General features: G+C 46.7%; 1 protein-coding gene across 1 annotated transcript in view; it reads right to left on the minus strand.

Annotated features, from left to right (window-relative positions):
* Positions 1-12,062, minus strand: part of ARHGAP35 (Rho GTPase activating protein 35) — a 123,203-nt gene extending 111,141 nt beyond the window's left edge. The window contains exon 1 of the mRNA XM_019752602.3: positions 11,306-12,062. The gene's annotated coding sequence lies outside the window, so the exon portion shown is untranslated. The remainder of the gene's footprint in view (positions 1-11,305) is intronic.
* Positions 12,063-12,705: the final 643 nt, after the last annotated feature.

Here is a 12,705-nt window from a genome sequence, read left to right on the forward strand (position 1 = left end):
TTTTTCCCTTGTTTCTCTCAAAAATTCATACCTTTAATTCAACAAATATTGTGTTCCTATTGATGAGATCTAGGATAAATAGGCTCACAGAATACTGGGGGGAACAAAACAGGAAAAAACCGTGGAGCTTCCAAAGCTATTCCACAATCTCTTCCTGAGGCCTGAATGTAAACCCCCTCACACTGCACTGGAACATCAAGACTGCCCGCACTCTCCCTCAAGAAAGAAATGACCAGTAAATAAACAGGTATGTTTACATGTTAAATAACAACGATAAAAACAATGAGGTAAATGTTTAAATCTCCAAATTATTTCTTATTCAAGATAAAACATGAACTTGGACCACTTTCTTAAAAGATTCTTGCTCATAATAAGATGAATCTATCTTTCTAGTGAATGCATTCTTGAGTTGAAATGTTTAGTCACAGTTACTTCTTTAAGATAAGATCAGAAAGAAAATCAGGCCACTGGCCTTCTAAATTTTTTCCTTTCTCATACAGAAACAGGGTGTTCCTTGTTACCTGTAAGAGAAGAATCGCTTTTGTTTTATAAATGGCATATAAACTCTGGGAGGAGGAGGCATATTTTGTATAAATGGTAGTCTCAGCAGTGTAGACACCCAAACATTGCGTGAATGGGGAGGACAAAGGAAAAATACAACTTGTCTCCCTGTATCTCTATCCTCTGGAGCTACAAAGAACTAATTTGTTTCCTCTTCTGCCTAATAGCCCTTAATTATTTAAATATAATTAATTAAATATATTAAATAAATACAATTATTTAAATCTTATTTGTCTGAAGCTTTTTGGCTCATAAAAGGGAAGATGTAACTAATTTCATGGCCATTCCTGATTTTGACTAAGAAAAGAAAAAAGTAACATGCTAATGACTCCTTTCTCTTAAAACAAGCATGGGGTAGGGAGTGGGGGTCCTTTCTGAAAAAGAGAACTGGGGGGTTTAGCTTCAGCTATCAGCCCTGAAGTAGACTTCAGTTCTCCTCAGTTCTGTAGTGTAAAGCAGCATACCAGAGAAGGCGACAGAAAGCAGGGGCTCAGGACACAGGCTCTGAAGCAGGCTGCCTCAGTGTGGGGACAGAGCCAGGAGTGCAGTTTCCAGGCTCTCGGCCTTACGTGGAAAGGTGCTCATTCAGGTAGTAAATGGCCATCAACTGTGATTGGATGGCCATCAGCTGTGGCTGGTTGACCATCAGCTGTAACCAGTGAGCCATTGGCCACTAATATAACTGCTGTGGCTACGCTAGCAGCAAATGGGGGCTAGCAAGAAGATGGTGGCTGAACCTGCAAGCGGCGCAGTGAGGGTTGCGGACAGTGTGGCTCCTCCTTCCTGTGTCTCCAACCCAGCAGCCAGCGAGAATATACTGGTATGACTCCTCTATCTATGGCTCCGTGGGTGTTCCTTTTTGGCCTCACCATGTCCTGCATTCTTATGTGGGGAGCGGGAGCTGAGACCCCGCATGACACCCTGCATGACACTCAGGCACCTACTAGCCGTGTGGACTCAGGCAAGCCCCTCCGGAAGCTCTAGTTCGCCCACTAGAAAATGCAATACCACCTACCTCAGACAGTCACTGTGAGGGGTATCCTGGTGCACAATAAGCATATTATTATTACTGACTGGTTAATATTGTGAATTATTAATTAGATTATTGTTCCAAGAAAGGGTGACTGCCTCAACTTCAAAGGTACTAGAGTCCAACAGATCTCACTATTAGTAATTTTTTCCCTCTCTTCCTCCGCCTGCCCCCACACTCCGGTTCCAGCGTTGTTTCTCAGTCTAGTTGTGTAGGACACAGCTCCCTGGCCCATGCTGGTGTTATGAGCCTTGCGCTCCCCCGGCTGAGGCAGTCGGTCACCGGTTGTCCATCACGGCAGCTCACACCAGCTCTCGCCGGCTGCCGGCCACTCACGCTGGCCCACCAGCCACTCACGGCAGTACATCCTGGCTGCTGACTATTACTAATTTCTTGCTTTTCAGCTCAATTTTTCCTTCAGATGTTTATATAAAACAAACAAACAATACAACCACATTGCAAAAAAAAAATTGTTTATCCTTTTTTTCTGAATCAAAAATAGTGAAATCATTGCAGAAAACTTGGGAAAATTCAGAGAAAAGAATTTCAATCGCTCAAAATTCAACAGCAATGGAAGGAGAAGTGACTGGGTGGTGAACACACAATGGGATTTACAGATGATGTAATACAGAATTGTATACCTGAAATCTATGTAATTTTACTAACAATTGTCACCCCAATAAATTAAAAAAAAAAATTCAACAGCACATAGATCAATACTAACAGCACTTTGGCATATTTCTTCCACTTTTTCCTGTACTATTTTAAAATAACTGAAATCTTACTGTTTATAGTTCTATATCCTGCTTTTTTCTCACACTTAATTTTATTTTGTGTACACCTCCTCATGTCAAGAATTCTCCAAAACATCCTATTTTAATGACTCCATACTTTTCCATAAAGTAACCATTCCCTACAGCTAAAACATTGTTTCATTTTTTTATACACATCACTATAGTTAACATCTTTATGTACAATCTTCATCCTCATCTCTATTTCTTGGTCCATATAGATTCCTGTAAGCAGTTCAAAGATTGTATATCTCTTAAAACATTGCCAAACTGATTTCCAGAAAGTTCATACAGTTTGCCCATCGTGATACCACCAGTAGTGACCACTACCTATTTCCTTTTAATTCCCAGCAAACAGAGACCAAAAAAAACCTGAAATTACAGCACAGATAGGGAAAGTCTATTATCAAAAGAATGTTTTTCGACACTTGTGGTAATTTGTACCAGATCACTATTATCTCATTCTTTATCAGATATGTGTGTGACCTTGAACTTGGAAAAGTTATAGATATAATCTTACACATTCACATTCGTATATTAAAGTCATGACTTAAGTGCCTTCCATATAAAGACTCTCAAATAATTTCCAACTTAAGAATTGTGTGAAAAAAGAAATTATGCTCTGTCATATGAAAGAGTAGTTTGCACATGTAGAAAATTCAGAAATGTACAATTAAGACTTATCCACCTTTCTACATGTACTTTAAAAAAAAAAAAGTAAATGAAAAGAAAAAAATGCCCTTTAAAAGGGGATCTGTACACAAGAAAATATATGTATTCCTTGTATACACGCACACAACATCAAATCACTACTTTAGCTAATGCTGCCATTTTTAAGCCTTTCTGGCTGTTGACTAATTCTGGGCATATGCCAACAGCCGAGACCCACTCTTGCAGCAGTCAGGGGCCCTTTCCCCTTTTGCCTCATTTATCAAAGGTTTTATCTGCATTCTTCAACTGACTGACCAATTAGAGGAAGAAATTCCCTATAGGCCAGCAGCATTTAAAAAAAGTATTCAATGATTTCAGGCCATTAAAAATGGCATCACAAAAGTGGCATCCACCAGCCTTCCACCTACGAATTTAATAAACATATTTGAAAAATAAAGACCTAGCGCTACTTTTATCGCCATTCATTTAGGTACCCTATTCCCAGTTAAACAATTCCCTTGAAGTGAAAGCCACTCTAGCTGAAGATGCAGATTTCAAGAATCTAATAATCTTGTATTAATGCAGTGCTGACTTTCATTTGTATACAATCAATTTGTTACTGAACAAAGAATCCTTTTTAATTGCCCATGGCAATTAAGGGTAATCATTTTCCTTTGTCTTATTCCTAAGCAGTACAGGCTGTAACAGATGAAGCCGCAGTTTTGACCTTTCTTTTAAATGGAGATGGGGTGAAGTACAACGCAACAACATTTTTAAAAAATTTTATTATACTTCAGGAGGCTATTAGCTGAAGCTGGCCAACATCACCCCAATATGATTTAATAACTTTCTGATTGGCAGTTTTAAAAAAAGGAGTATAGTGAGCATCACACAGACAAGTCAAGGGGCAAAGAGTATTTTTATCTAGACATTTCTAGTTGCCTAGAGTTTTCTCAAAAGAAGGAGCTACTCAGGTACTTTTTCTATTTGCCAAAGAAAATTTAGATTTAGGAGTCATTCCATGACCAAACATTTCTATCTTCTTTCTGTTAGACAAGTTTAATTATATACAATTTTGTTATAACTGGGTTTGAAACCAGATCAGCAATAAATTGTTCAACTTTTTCAACATGTTGGCTAGAATTACCAGCTGGTATACAGATGTAGATTCTTTTCAAAATACTATGATATGAAACCTACTATGTGCTCAGTCTCTAAATAAGAAAATCTTTAAGACTATTAATATAGAACTGCCTTCCAAGGAGCCAAAAATTAATTAGAAGTCTATTCAACATTTACTTCCCTCACCCCACCCTATATTATATATATAGTTAATATAATGTTAATAACTGACAATAAATTCCTCAAGGGGATGAATTATAGCTTCTTATTTTCCAGAGAGGTGAGGTAAGGCAGCCTAATAAAATAAACACAAATTTTGGAATCAGACATGGATTCATAACACAGCCCTACCACCTATTAGCTGTATAACCCTGGTAAAGACACTTATGATGTATGTTTATATATGTGTGTGACAATTAAATGTTGACCAGGAGGGCATGTCCTCTAAAAGTTTAAAGCCTAAAAATGGCCATGATAGTTGGTGCACACATCTCCCATCAAAAAAAAAAAAAAAAGGGCTTTGGCACCTGTTTGGGTTCAATCAGTATTAAGTAGTGGGGCCTACAATGTACACGGTATTTTGCTAGGTGTGATGGGAAATAAAAGATTTTGAGAGGGTCCCTTTCCTCAAGGAGTTTACTATCTAGAGAGAGAAGACAACTGAGTATTATTAGCTATAAAATAAGGCAGAAGGGAAACCAATTAGTATAATTCCTTCATTTTCAAATGAAGAAACTGCAGCCCAAAGAAGTGAAAGTGGGGGCCGGCCCGGCCCAGTGGCTCAGGCGGTTAGAGCTCCATGCTCCTAACTCCGAAGGCTGCCGGTTCGATTTCCACATGGGCCAGTGGGCTCTCAACCACAAGGTTGTCAGTTCAATTCCTCGAGTCCCCCAAGGGATGGTGGGCTCTGCCCCCTGCAACTAAGATTGAACACAGCACCTTGACCTGATCTGCCACTGAGCTCCCGGATGGTTCAGTTGGTTGGAGCGCATCCTCTCAACCACAAGGTTGCCGGTTCGACTCCTGCAAGGGATGGTGGGCTGTGCCCCCTGCAACTAGCAACAGCAACTGGACCTGGAGCTGAGCTGCGCCCTCCACAACTAAGATTGAAAGGACAACAACTTGACTTGGAAAGAAAAAAAAGAAGTCCTGGAAGTACACACTGTTCCCCAATAAAGTCCTGTTCCCCTTCCCCAATAAAATCTAAAAAAAAAAAAAAAAAAGAAGAAGTAAAAGTGATTTGGCAGAAGTCACACAGCCAGTAAGCATCAGAGTCAGGGCTGGGACACTGGTTTCTTCTTTATTATCAAGTCAACATTCTTTACACTACAGGAAGCAGCCTCTCAATTGTTCAAATTTCATTACTAAGTGCAAATATTACTACAGTGACCAGCAAGAGGACATTTCCCAAATAAGAATGCAGAGACACTAGGAGAGCAAAAATGACACGAAATACCTGTAGATGCATAATGCAACAGTCACAACTCTTGAAAATTTCATAAAATGAAAATGTTCATTCCAGTAAAGGAAGATGAAGGAGACCGGCAAGTCTGGCTATTTTCAACTAAAATAAGTATTACTTTCCTGTGATGATGCTTCATGGCTGAAAGTACCTGGTTCTCTGCTAATATGTCAACTTAATGGTATTTCTTAATATCAGACAAGCAAATAAATGAAAATCAGACTGGCAGATGCCAAAAGTTATTTTCAAGAATTCTTCATAGATGAAGCCTGATAAAACACTGTATCAAAGTCAAATAGAAATACACTTTCGGCAAGATGAACATGAATGGTGTGCATTTCTTAATAACAGCAATTCAAGTGCTATTCAGACCATTGCTACTTGAGAGCCTAGGTTAGCAATGACTCAGCTTGAAAAATTCCATATTGTTTTGAAAAGAGATATATGGTTTTAGTTATTTAGTTAATACAATCTGGATGCCCTTTTTCCCCAAATTATAAACTAATTTCCATGTGAATGACTGAAAGAGAGACAATGTTTATTTTACATTTCAAAAAGTATACAACAAAGATATTCCAGTTCATTTTACTGCATTCCCCAGGGAAAGAGCTCCTACCCCCCTGGGTTACAGGATATAATTTGAGGAGGGGGAGAGTGGATAGAGTAGCACCAGGAGTCCAGTCCCAACTCTAATTTGGTATGTGACCCAGGACAACAAGAATCTATCATCAGAGCTGGACAACACACTACACTTCAGAATACAAATGTGAAGCCCAGAGAGGTAGAGAGATCTGTCCAACATTCCAAGGAGTTGGGGTAAGGCCTAGAGCAGAAGGTCTCCCTCCTGTATGTCCAGTACTCTTTCAGCTATGACAGGAAGCTTGTCACCACTCCCTGTACGTAAACGCGAAGGTAAACGCGAAGGCCTGACTAGGCACTGATGTTCAAACTGGGCTGCTCCAAAGTCAAGGGATGGATTTTTGCTAGTGAACTTCCTCCCCCTTCGAGCAGAGAATCTCCAAACTGATCTATTTCAGATAGTGTGAACAATTTAAACAACTGGACTACATGATCCATAAAATGTCCCACTGACTGGGTAAATTAAGACACTGTTTAGACCTTCAGGTGGAGAATGACAATAGTTACAGCAGATCACAGGAAGGGCCTGCAAGAGGCCTAACACTTCTCCAAACCCCACAGCAGACAGAAGAGGGAAGGCAGAGGAGACCAGCGACTCGGAAAGCCACTCTCACCTTTTCAATCTCCGGCTGTGTTGACCTGGTATTTCCCCAACACATACAGGCTGACCCAACACATACGAGTATGAGGCTGTGGTTTACAGTCACCTGTGCAACCCTCACTCCTCCCAGACTGTCCTCTGTCCTCGAAAGCCACCATCAGGCTCATGGATCTGCACATGGACACCTTCCATGTGTCTGGTCTGAAGAGGAATGACTGTTTTTTAATTTCTTATTGTTGTAAATGGACCATGCCAAGAAAAATTCATCATACCAAGAAAAAAGGGGAGATGGGTAAGGGAAGGGGAACATAGCCAAAATGGAAGGCTAAAAAAAAAAAAAAGAGATGAGAGGAACTCTGATCAGGCCAGTATTACAAAGATTTTCTAAGGCAGGGCAAGAGCCCTTGAAGACATGTCATTAGGTTGAAAATAGTCACCTACCACTATCGCAGGCTCCACACCCAGCCCCCAGCTGGCACATTAACTGGTCCAGAAGGCCGAGGCTACCCACCACAGATCTCTGTAGCACCCAATTCCATCATGAAAGCAAATGTTGATGCTGGGGTTAGAGCCTCTGCTACCATCAGAGAAATCTGACAGTCTGGAACATCAGTTATCAGTTTAGGAAGAAAAATCAGCTCTTTGTTCGTCTATCTCCTCTCTTCCTATTATATAAACTCAGGCTTTGGGCTTACAGAAACTTTCTGTGCTGCCAGTGATGTTAAAACTCTGGAACACAATTTAAGCGGTATTGCATACACAGTTGTTTTTATTCTTAATTAGCTGCCACTTCCACATTAAGAATAAAAAAAAACACAACTATTTATACCAACGGGGGAACATAAACTGTAAAATCAATTCAGAGAATCATGATTCACAAAATTCAGAAATGAACAGAAACCAGTGGAAATGAACCAAAATTCTTTAAGTCAATCATGGTGAAGACACATGCCATAGATAATTAAAATTACCAGCCTCTGCTTGTCAGAAAATTTAAAGTCGTGAGAAGTTAGAAGCTGAAAGAGCCAGATGGATCTAGTACCCAGTTCCCCTCAATCTCTCACATACGGATGCCCTAACATGTGATGAGTCAATAGTCCAAGTCTGTGGATGACAGTGAACGTTTTTTATTTTTCATTTCAAATGTGTTCACACAGAACTATTTCTGAATAAGTCCTGAAGTAAACAAAGTTTGATCATAGTTCAGTTAAGAAATAAAGTCCTTCCAGTAAATGCTCCTTCACAGCTGGATGGCTGCTTTAATATGCAATTGCCCTAGGCCACAGGGGAAAAAAGTCAGGCTTGTGATTTACTTAAGAAATAAAATAAATAAACTCAGAACATGCAAAAGGTTCCTCTCCTAAGTTAAGGAAGGAAAATGCTTGGAAGGCTTTTCTGTAAAAACTACCTCTTCCTCTGAATGAATTTCCTAAACCCCACCCCTAACATAAGATCACTGAAGAAAACAGCTCAAGGAAAGGTAGCTAAGACACATTTCCCAGGTAATAAGACCAAAAACCCAATCAAATCAGCCAGTTCCTGGCACTCCTTTCTCACTCTATCAAATTAGGTCCTTCAAAAGGCTTGGGGAGTGTCAGGGCCCACTCACATACCTCTTGTACACCACTGAGCCCCTTCCCCTCCCCTGCAATCCAGTGTGGCTCTGCCCAGAGGCGTTCAGCTCCTGTGGCTGGGAGCGCCTGCGATACCAGAGGGCAGAAATCTGAGTGACACTTGGCACTCTCTCTTTCAACAAACAACCGCAAAGAGCTTTCCAAATCCAGGCCTCCACTATTTGGAAGACCAGGAAGCTGGAGCCTTCCCGGGGCAGAGGTGGAAGAGAGGCAAGCCCAGCATCCCCCAACCCTCCAAAGGTCACACTGCAAACCAGGGGCAGTTAGGCAAGGCAGGACTCTTCTCCAGACCCACAGCGGTAAACACCACATATGTCTATAACCCCTAGTGGGACTGGGGAGAACTAGTGAACTGGCATTTCCCCAGCCAGGAGTGGGGGAAAAAAAAAAGGAGCACACTCCTAAGTTCTCCCACAGGCTGCTGGCTTGGAGGTGGAAGGGACGAGAGGGTACAACTTTCTCTTTACAATCGCTCCGAGAAGAGGGCAGGGAAAGGCAGAAAGAGAAACAAGACCTGTGAGCAGCTGCACTCTCCTTTTCCCAAGGACACAAAGCAGCAAAGCCCAGGGAACTGAAGAGGCTGGAGAGCAAAATGGGAGTGGGAAAGAAAACAGGGCAATGGAAAGAGATCTACCCCCACCGCTAACCTTGACAGAACGGGCAGGAAGAAGGAGAATGGGGGGGGGGGGGTACACTCCCAGACTCCAGAGAGCAGTAACCAATCAACCAGCCCCCACTTAATATTTACCCAGATCTCACAGGATCCCTCAGGATAAAACCCTCAGGATCAGGCACAGAGGGAATCTGCAGTCTAAATCAGAGCCTAGGGAACCCGAGGCCCCACCTAGCCCCTTTCCCTCCAAAGCTGAGGACGGAGACTAGGGGAAGGCAAGCCTGAAGGGGAGAAACATTCAGTGGGGAACGGGGAGGTCAAGGGAGGGGAGCTGGGAGAACCAAGTCTGATAGGAACTAAATGGGCTGAAAAGGAGCCTGGTAAGATACAAGGGGAAAGAAAAGATGAGGGAGGAAAAAAGTCAACGAGGAACAGAATTGGGAGACGGGTTTCAAAACAGAGGGAGAATCCACCCAAGAACTCAGGAAGCTCCAAGAGGGGACTTGGAGGTGGGGAGGCAGACGATGACAGGTAGGACCAGGTGAGAAAACGTCTCTACTACTGGGCAGAATTGGGGAGAGGACTAAAAAAGGAGGTATGAAAATGAGGGAGGGCAAAGAGGGAAGGACAAATACAAGAACGGACAGAGTGGAGATTGATAGCTGAGTCAAAATGGTGGGGGGAGACAAGGTCAGGTGGGAAGCTTAGACCTCAGAGGCAACAGAAGTGGGAGGCAGTTTCAAGATGACCAAGGACCCCTCCTAGAGAGGATAGCGGTAGGAAAGTTAAAATGGGTACAAAAAATAGGTGAGCAAGTGGACAGCTCCAAAAGGGGCAGAGCTGGGAAAAAGACGTTAAATAGAGAAGACGGGGCAGAAATGAACAAATGAAAAGAGCAGGTGCAAAAAGGATTTGGGACAGGTCTGTGAGATGCAGAACAGGAAGGGGGAGGTGAGTCAGAGAGAAGTTATGGCTGATTTAATGAGGCAAAGGGGCAAGTGTAAGAAGGGCCAAAATGGAGAGGAGAGGACTTGGAGCAAAGAGGAGGATGGAAACATGTCTTACACGAAGAACTGAAAGGGACACAGGTCAAAGAAACGGGGAGCAAATGAATGGAACAGCTCAAGAGTGCCAATGAGGAGGTGGGGAGAGAAAACCTCAAGGAGAACATTGGGGCAGACTGAGGCTGCAGAGAAGCTGGGTTAGGCAGAGACGGCCGAGCCGTGAATGGCAGAAATGACAGAGCAGCCCAGTCAGAGACAGGGACGACACTGCTTGGTGGAAGGCAGAGTCAGAAAGCAAGCAGGTTAGGGTTCACAGCAAGAGCGGAGACTGGCCAAAGGGCAGAACCGGGAAGCAAAAAGGTCTGAAAGAGAGGCAAGGATCTGAATGGCCAAGGGGAGCAAGAACTGAGAAGGGAAGGAGACAGCTGGTGCATCGGAGTCTGAGAAGGAGCAGGAGACAGAACTAGAAGCATGGAAGGCTCAGAGAGACCAGGGGCATCCCTGGGGTGCAGCAGGTGCTATGAGTGGGCAGTAAGGCCCAAGAGGGAGGTGAAATTAAGTCCAAGAAGACGACCTGGGACAGCAGTGCCTAGAACAAGAGTCTCAGAAGGGCCTCCATGGAGGTGGAACCACAGGTCCTAGAGGGACAGCTCCTGGCGAGGCAAGAGCTTCTGAGAGGAAGGGTTAAGAGCAGACAGGTCAAAGAAGGGGACAGGTCCGCAGGGTGGTGAGAGCGCAATTCGAGAGGAGGCGAGGGGTCACGAATCTCAAAGTGGGGGTCGAGAATTAAGAGATGCAGAAGGGTCACTGAGGAGGTGGATCCTCTGAGCACTGCAGAGTCTAGGAGGGGTGATGGTGGAAGGAGGTGCATAGAATTGGAAACAGAGTGGCTGAAGTGGGGGGGAGAGGCAGGCACCGAGATCCCAGTGGGTCGGAGGGTGGGAGGCAGACGCGGGGACAGCAGGGCTGGGGTGGTCAGGGGCACGTCCGAAGGGCAACCGGGCCCCTCGGGCCGGACCGCAGCGCAAAGCTAGGGAGCCGGCGGGGCCCGGGGACTGGGGGGCCGCTCCCTCCCCTCCCCCTCCAGCTCCTCCATTGTTCGCGGGCTCCGGGCCCCGCCGTCCCCGCCTCCCCCTGGACCCCGCAGCGGGGCGGCGCCCAGTCTCGGAGCCGGGGCCCGCGAGCTCGCGCACTCACCAGTTAGGCGCCCTCAACGCGGCCCCGGACTCCGGGATCCCGGCAGCGGGGACGGCGGCCCCGGCGCCATGTTCTGCTGCTCCTCCTCCAGCGGCGGCAGAGGCGGCGGCAGCGGCTCCGGCGGCGGGGGGCCGGGCAGACCCTCCCTCGCGGGCTCTCTCCTCCGCCTCCTCCACCTCCTTCTGCCGCGCCGCGGTTCTCCCTCGGGGCGGGGGGCGGGGAGGGGAAGGGGGAGGGGCGGGAACCAGAGGAGGGCGGACCAGCCTCGCTCGCTTGCTCGCTCCCTCCCTCTTTAGCAATGGCGGCAGCGGTGGTGGCGGTGGCGGCGGCGGCGGCGGCGGCGGCGGCGGCGCCTCCTTCCTGCGGCCGCCGCTCCCGCGCGCTCCCCCTTGTTACTGCGCGTGCGTCGCGCGGGGACCGTTGCAGAAGGATAACGGCCCCTGGGCGCGCGCCGCGAGGAGACAGCCGGCGCGGGGTAGGGTGAGAAGTGAGAGAGCGCGTGCGCGCCCAAAGGACTCACTGCCACCGCCGCGGCCTGGGGCTGGGAACCGCCGCGGAGGGCGCAATGCGCGTGCGCCCCAAGAAAATGCCGCTACTGCAGTGGCTGCGGCGCGAGACAGCGCGAGGAGACCCGCGACCGGGCAGAGGGAGTGGGGCGGGGGGCAAGTGCGCGTGCGCGGGGGCAGCTGCCAGCCAGCGCAGCGACTGGCACGAGGCAGAGGGAGTGGCCCGCGGGAGGCGCGCGCACCCATGCGCGCGAGAAGCAGCCGATCCCCTCACGCTGGCTCTCGGAGAAAGTCGGAGGAGAGAGGCATGGCCCGGCTTTGGGGGCGGGAGAGGGGGCGTAGGGCGCGATCTCGCTCGCGCGGGACCTGAGCAGCCAATGAGAGCCAAGGGTAGGTGGGTTTGCCGCGCTAGCCGCAGCCCCCGGGATAACGGAGGAGGAGAGAGGGAGAGACGTAACGTGGGGAGGTGGGGAGGGGCTGAGTAGCTGGTAGCGCACCCAGCGAGGGAGCTGATTGGGGAGCACTCGGAGGCGTGACCCGCCTCAACCCAATCAGCCTCGCAATTAGTCGTTTCCCGAGGAAGGGGCGGGGCTGGAGAGCGCGTGCTCTTTCTCCTTGCAGTGTAGGAAATCTGCAGGCAACGCGCGTTTTAATACAACTTGTTCTGGATTCTGTGACCACCTGATACCCAGGAGAGGGGCGAGGGCCGGGTCCCGACTGCGCCCTGGCCTCCAAGTCAGCATCGTGCAAATGACTGCAAATCAAATGTCAGTTTGGGAGCCTGGAGGGGAAATAGTAGTGATGGGATGTTACTGAGGGGTTCCTCTGGGACCCCTCCGGAAGTACGGATCGTGGAAGATGAGGGTTCCGGGCGCCTAGACAGTATTTATGGAA

This window comes from Rhinolophus sinicus, chromosome 8 (assembly GCF_057876585.1).
Source record: "Rhinolophus sinicus isolate RSI-liver-muscle chromosome 8, RSI-T2T, whole genome shotgun sequence".
Classification (NCBI taxonomy): domain Eukaryota; kingdom Metazoa; phylum Chordata; class Mammalia; order Chiroptera; family Rhinolophidae; genus Rhinolophus; species Rhinolophus sinicus.